Here is a 5,738-nt window from a genome sequence, read left to right as displayed (position 1 = left end):
GGGCATATCACTCACCAATACAATAAAAGACTTGTTCAGAAAAAGGTATGGCATTGATTTATAGTTACCATGAATAGCATTTCATGAACAATCATTTATGAGAACTTCATCAACCGTTCATGACCCAAAACTTTTTCCTTTATTTTTTTCAATGAATAATAGGAACATCTCCTGGTGATATTCTCGGGCCATGCTATCCTACACACAGCCATTTGATTGGATTATCGGTGCATTAGCTGGAGCAAGCTGATTTGATCAACAAAAAGAAGATCAGGGATGTACCTTATCATGGTAAGTGCAAAACATAAGATCAATTCTCAGGTCCAAAGGACAATGAATACAATTTACCCTCCCTTAGTCTGAACAAGTTAAAAATACATGGCACATTTCAGTCAAACCTACCCCTCTCTCTCTCTCTCTCTCTCCAACCCTTTGAAGGTTTGGAACCATTAGACCCTAGTATCGCATAGGACGATATTGATGACTTCAGGAACGCGGAAGTATCTAAAGAAGTTGTGGCATCACCAATGGAAATGGAACCACGTCCAGCAGAGTAACTGCCGCCACCACCGTCACCTATGGTTGACAAAGAGATAGATGCGTCGGGTTCACAGTCAAGTAGGAAAAAACCAAAAAGGAAACAAAAATGGCCAGATTGGTTGCCCCATGATTGGGACATAGCGACAAAGAAAAGGAAATCAGGGCAGATTGATATGGTAATTGCCTGGTCTGAATTCTTTTGTCATGGATCTATAAAGTTTCAGATTGTTCCTTTACAGATCTATGACAAAAGAATTCAAACCAGGCAATTATCTTATCAATTTGTCCTGATTTCCTTTTCTTTGTTGCTATACGCCAGTCATGGGGCAACCAATTTGGCCATTTTTGTTTGCTTTTTGGCTTTTTGCTACTTGACTGTGAACCCGATGCATCTATCTCTTTGTCAACCACAGATGATGGTGGTGGCAGCAGTTGTTCTGCTGGAGGTGGTTCCATTTCCATTGGTGATGCCACAACTTCTTTAGATACTTCCGCGTTTCTGAAGTCATCAATGTCGTCCCATGCGATACTAGGGTCTAATGGTTCCAAACCTTCAAAAAACGTCGAGTTTCAAAGCTGTCATGCCAAGTTTATTTTTTGAGCTCTCCTAGGCATATTTGCTGCCCACTAAGTAAAGACATCAGAATTCTCCTCGAGGAACTAGATCAAAACTTCTCGGATGAAAGGTGAAAATTCCACCCCTGTTAATGCTTCCTTGTACATTCCCATTGGCCCTCATCCTGGTTCGGGGACATGTTCTCAGACAGAATGTATTTCAAAAAATATCGGATGTCTTGGCCGGTTTGTGTCAGAATCTGCAGTGTCCAGTCACTGTTTTTTAATCCTTTCATAGGTCAAGAGAGCTTATTCCAATTGGACTCAGCTGATAAATGGGTCGACCAGGATTATTCCATGTTTTATTAAATTCTCTCCCAAACCCAACCCAAAGAAAAGGAGGGGGGGGGGGGGTGGGGAGGGTAGTCCATAGAGTTATGGCATGAACTCAAAATGCATGTAACTTATTTTTTTTTATATGAATAAGTTATATTTATATTTTTCTGTGTCCTCATCTTCTTTTTGATTCTTGCATCTGGGCTTCTGTTGAGCATTTATATATAAAGGGCGTTGTGCTTGAGAAGCCCATTTATCTCTTCTTCGAGAGGAATCTGTTGCGTAGACATATATAGACATTTATTTCTTCTTCGATGAAGATATTTTGTAGGAACCAACTCACAATACTGGTTCTGTGTAGAGAACACTGAGCTGGGTGGTATTATTAAGCATAGTAGCTCCCCTTACGAGAATGTTTGACTCCAGTTGCGATAAAGAGCTTCCCTTATGAAAATGTTTTTTATTGCATTTGTAAATTCTAATCTGATTTTAATGAGAAATTAGCTTACAATGGATCTTATATATATATTTATATATTTGTGTGTGTGTGTGTGTGTGTGTGTGTGGAGATGACCAGACTACATAAGCGAGCGAACATGGAAAAATGGAGGGGGCCTCTCGCTACCATCAAGTGGTAGGGAGCTCTACTTCCCCTCCAGTAACCAGAAGTAAATACACAATGCACCCACACTCTGGAAATAAAACGTTTTAGAAGTGACCAGAACAGATCATTAGTATATAAAAACATACACTCTCTTTCATAAAAGTAACAATCTAGAGATGACCAGATCGGATCGTTAGTCCATAAAAACCTACTCATGCAGTGTTCAAAAAAGTAATGACCCGGAGATGACTAGATCGAATTATAAGTGTATAAAATTGGGGGAGGGAGATGCAAAGTGTATGCAAAATAGTTATCGTAATACTATCGTCAGACATACCCTGATTGTGACCCAAGTCAAGTAGTTACAATCATGAGCATGCCCATAGGGCTCTTCCAGTCATTTCCTCGAATAGATGGGAGCTAGAAATACCCCCTATTTGGAAGCCTTATAGAGGTCAAAATTTCGTGAAAAAAATTTCTTCTTGTAGCTCCCACTCCACTGTTTCAAGTGCCAGTTATAGCGTTCTGAAATTCTTTCCCAATATTTTATAAAATTTCTCAAATTCCCTTGGTTGACTGATTGTGCTATTTGGAGCAATCACACTTAGAGCATTTGTTGGTGGATTTTGGACAAAAATTCCGGTCATCCAAAGGTCCTTGGCTACACCGAGCTAAGATACTCTCATGCTTCAAGGGTAATGTTTTCTAATTTTATTTATTTTTTTGTATTTATTTTCATATTTTGTTTGGGTACACGATATTTTATTATTGATTAAGGCTATTTTGAGAAGAAAACTTCTTTAAAAAAATAGAATTTTTTTTATGTAAGATGTCCACCACTATGCTTGATGTTCACTAATTTTCTCGGATCCCAAATTCTTTTATTTTGGACAGTTTTGCCCTTATGAACATTGTAAAAAATCTATGGAGGGTTTTTTGAGTTTAAAATTTGTGCTAGGATTAAATGTCATTTTTTTTTATTACCATACTTGTGTTTTGATTTAGCCCAATTTTTCCTCTAAACTTAGATTTTGTATTTTTCTCTTTATGCTCCTGTTTTGGCATTTCAGAAAATAAAATAAATATTAGAAATATAAAGGTATATAAAAAAATATTGAATTATCCTTTCAATTTGTTTAATTTTATAGGCTCAATATCCAATATTTCTCATGTTGTCATGTTCCCCATCCCCCTAGGACATACGTGTCATTTCTAGATTTGATGCAAAAAAATGAGGAAAAAAAATAAAAATAAGAATTCACATGATGTTTTTGTGACTTTTAATCATGTATAGCACAAATCACTTTTTAACATGCATTTGTCATTTTTAGTGCATTTATTTTATGTTTTCCATAAATGGAGTAAAATGTATTATAAAATTATCAGGACAGGTGCACTTAAGAATCCAACCATCCACCCAACACTTAAAAGGATGAAAAGACATCACTGACCATATTTTTACGGTTAGATTCTTAAGTATGGTGCACTGAGTAGTGCACTGCACTTGAGATGATTAAAATCCCTAAATCTTAGGATTTTGCACCAGTGTTTATTGGGTTTGCTCTTTTCCTCTCTGATCATGGCATTGCCAAAGATAAAGGATTGAAGCAATTGTTTTGCATGTCTCGTCCAGGTGTCATACTCTCTGTATTCTTTACTCCATTTAATTTCATTTTGTTGACCATTACTATAAAAGATTTGTTCAGAAAAAGATATGGCATTGATCTATACTTACCATGAATAGCATTTCATGAACAGTCATTTATGTGAATTTCAGCAGATCCAGTACTTTTTCCATTTTTTTTTTCTTCCAATGAATAATTGGAAAATCTCATTGGTGATATTCTCGGGCCATGCTATCCTACACTCAACCATTTGGTTGGATTGTCGTTGCATTAGTTGGAGAAATCTGATTTCATCAACAAAAAGGAGATCACAGATGTACCTTATCATGGTAATCATGGTAAGTGCAAACATAAGATCAATTCTCAGCTCCAAAGGACAACGATTACAGTTTAAGTCTCGGCCCATTTGACAAACAGTGGAAAAATTCATGAATAAATGAAACTGAATAATTTACTCCAAAAATTTTTGATTTCAAAATTTTGATCCTTCCAAACAATTCGAGAATTAAATAACTGTCCAAAAATTAATGATTATTTATAAAACTCCAATGAAAAACTTAAGAAAATGGACCTTTTATTTGTTCTCGGAATTTTAGAACATTATTAAAATGAATCCAACTTTTTGCCATAGTTCATTTTTTAGGCTTAATATTTAAATCGAAAATGAAATTAAAATTGATTATCCGATCTCCTTCTAAATTATCCTTGATCCAAAATTGTCAACTATAGTTGTATGGTACCTAATAATATATAGATTAGCTAGCCACGGGGAAATACTCCTTCGAGCATGGATTTTAAAATTGGATCAGATCGGTTGATTCGGGCAAACCCTAAATCCGATCGATTAATTTGAATCAACCGAATTCTTGTACGACAACTAGGGTTATGGATCTATACACCGGCTACTTCAAACCAATTCTTAAAGAGTTGACAACCTAGGTTAGGGCCTAGGACCCTAAACAATTCCATACTTGACTCCAATGGGGACTAGTTAAATAATCGTTTGGGTATGTGTCAGGGTATATAGACACTGTATTTTGACACCTTGAGAGGACCTTCTAAAAATGATGATCAGGGCTCAACTCATTCCCATTGCGATCAAGTTGCCAAAATGACAGTTTTACCACTGGCTGACTGGCTTAATTCCTACACCCAAACCTTCCCAAATATAGCCAAAACTCCTAAAATAACTTTATTTAGCCATTTTAAACTTGTGTGCAAAAATTCACTCAAATTTAGTATCGTTTGCAAAAATAACCACTTTACCCCCAACCTTTTCAGGCCAAAATCCTGTGGATAACTTTATTTGGCTGTTTTAAGTTCATATGTAAAATTTTATTCAAATTCGATACTGTTTAGGACTCGATCGATGTGGAACATCATTTTTACAAATTCCTTATTTTTTGAGCTAGTTTTAAGTAAAATCTCCATGGTCGCCGCCATTAGATAAAAAGTACTCGAAAAGAGTTTTATGGCAAAATGTGACATGTCAAAATCGACCGCACATATTATTAGTATTTTAATTTTAGACCTTTATAATAGAATTAGGACTAAGGAGGCTTTGGCCAGTTTACTCTTTGTACCTTACATTTTTTTGTTTTTTATAAATACAAATGATCCTTTTAGCGGAAAAAAGGGACCAAGTACCATATTTGGAAATTGGGTGTCCGCTTGATAACCTTACGGGTGTTTCTGTTCTAGTTATGGGCTGAGAAACAACAAAACAGTTTTTTCATTTTCTGTGCTGAGAAACTGTTTTTGCCCCGCTTGATAAACCTATTCTTGGAAACAAGCAAAACCCTTTTTTTTTTTTTTTAAATATTAACAAAAAGATATGATTGGAACACTTTTCCAATTTTACAAAAGAGCATAGTGAACGAATATAGGAGTTTTTATCGAGCACACTTTTCCAATTTTCAACCAAGAAACTGTCAAAAGTCTTCCAAGGAGCATAAATTTTGATTTATGTTTCCAAGAATAGTCACAAAAAACACTTTGTTATCAAGCGATTTTAGGTGCTTTTCCGTTTCTCAAAACGAAAAAAACACAAAAAACTGTTTCTCGTAAGGTTATCAAGC

Source organism: Telopea speciosissima, chromosome 6 (genome assembly GCF_018873765.1).
Source record: "Telopea speciosissima isolate NSW1024214 ecotype Mountain lineage chromosome 6, Tspe_v1, whole genome shotgun sequence".
NCBI classification, from domain to species: domain Eukaryota; kingdom Viridiplantae; phylum Streptophyta; class Magnoliopsida; order Proteales; family Proteaceae; genus Telopea; species Telopea speciosissima.
The sequence above is the reverse complement of the archived record's forward strand: the minus strand, read 5'-3'. Positions refer to the sequence as shown.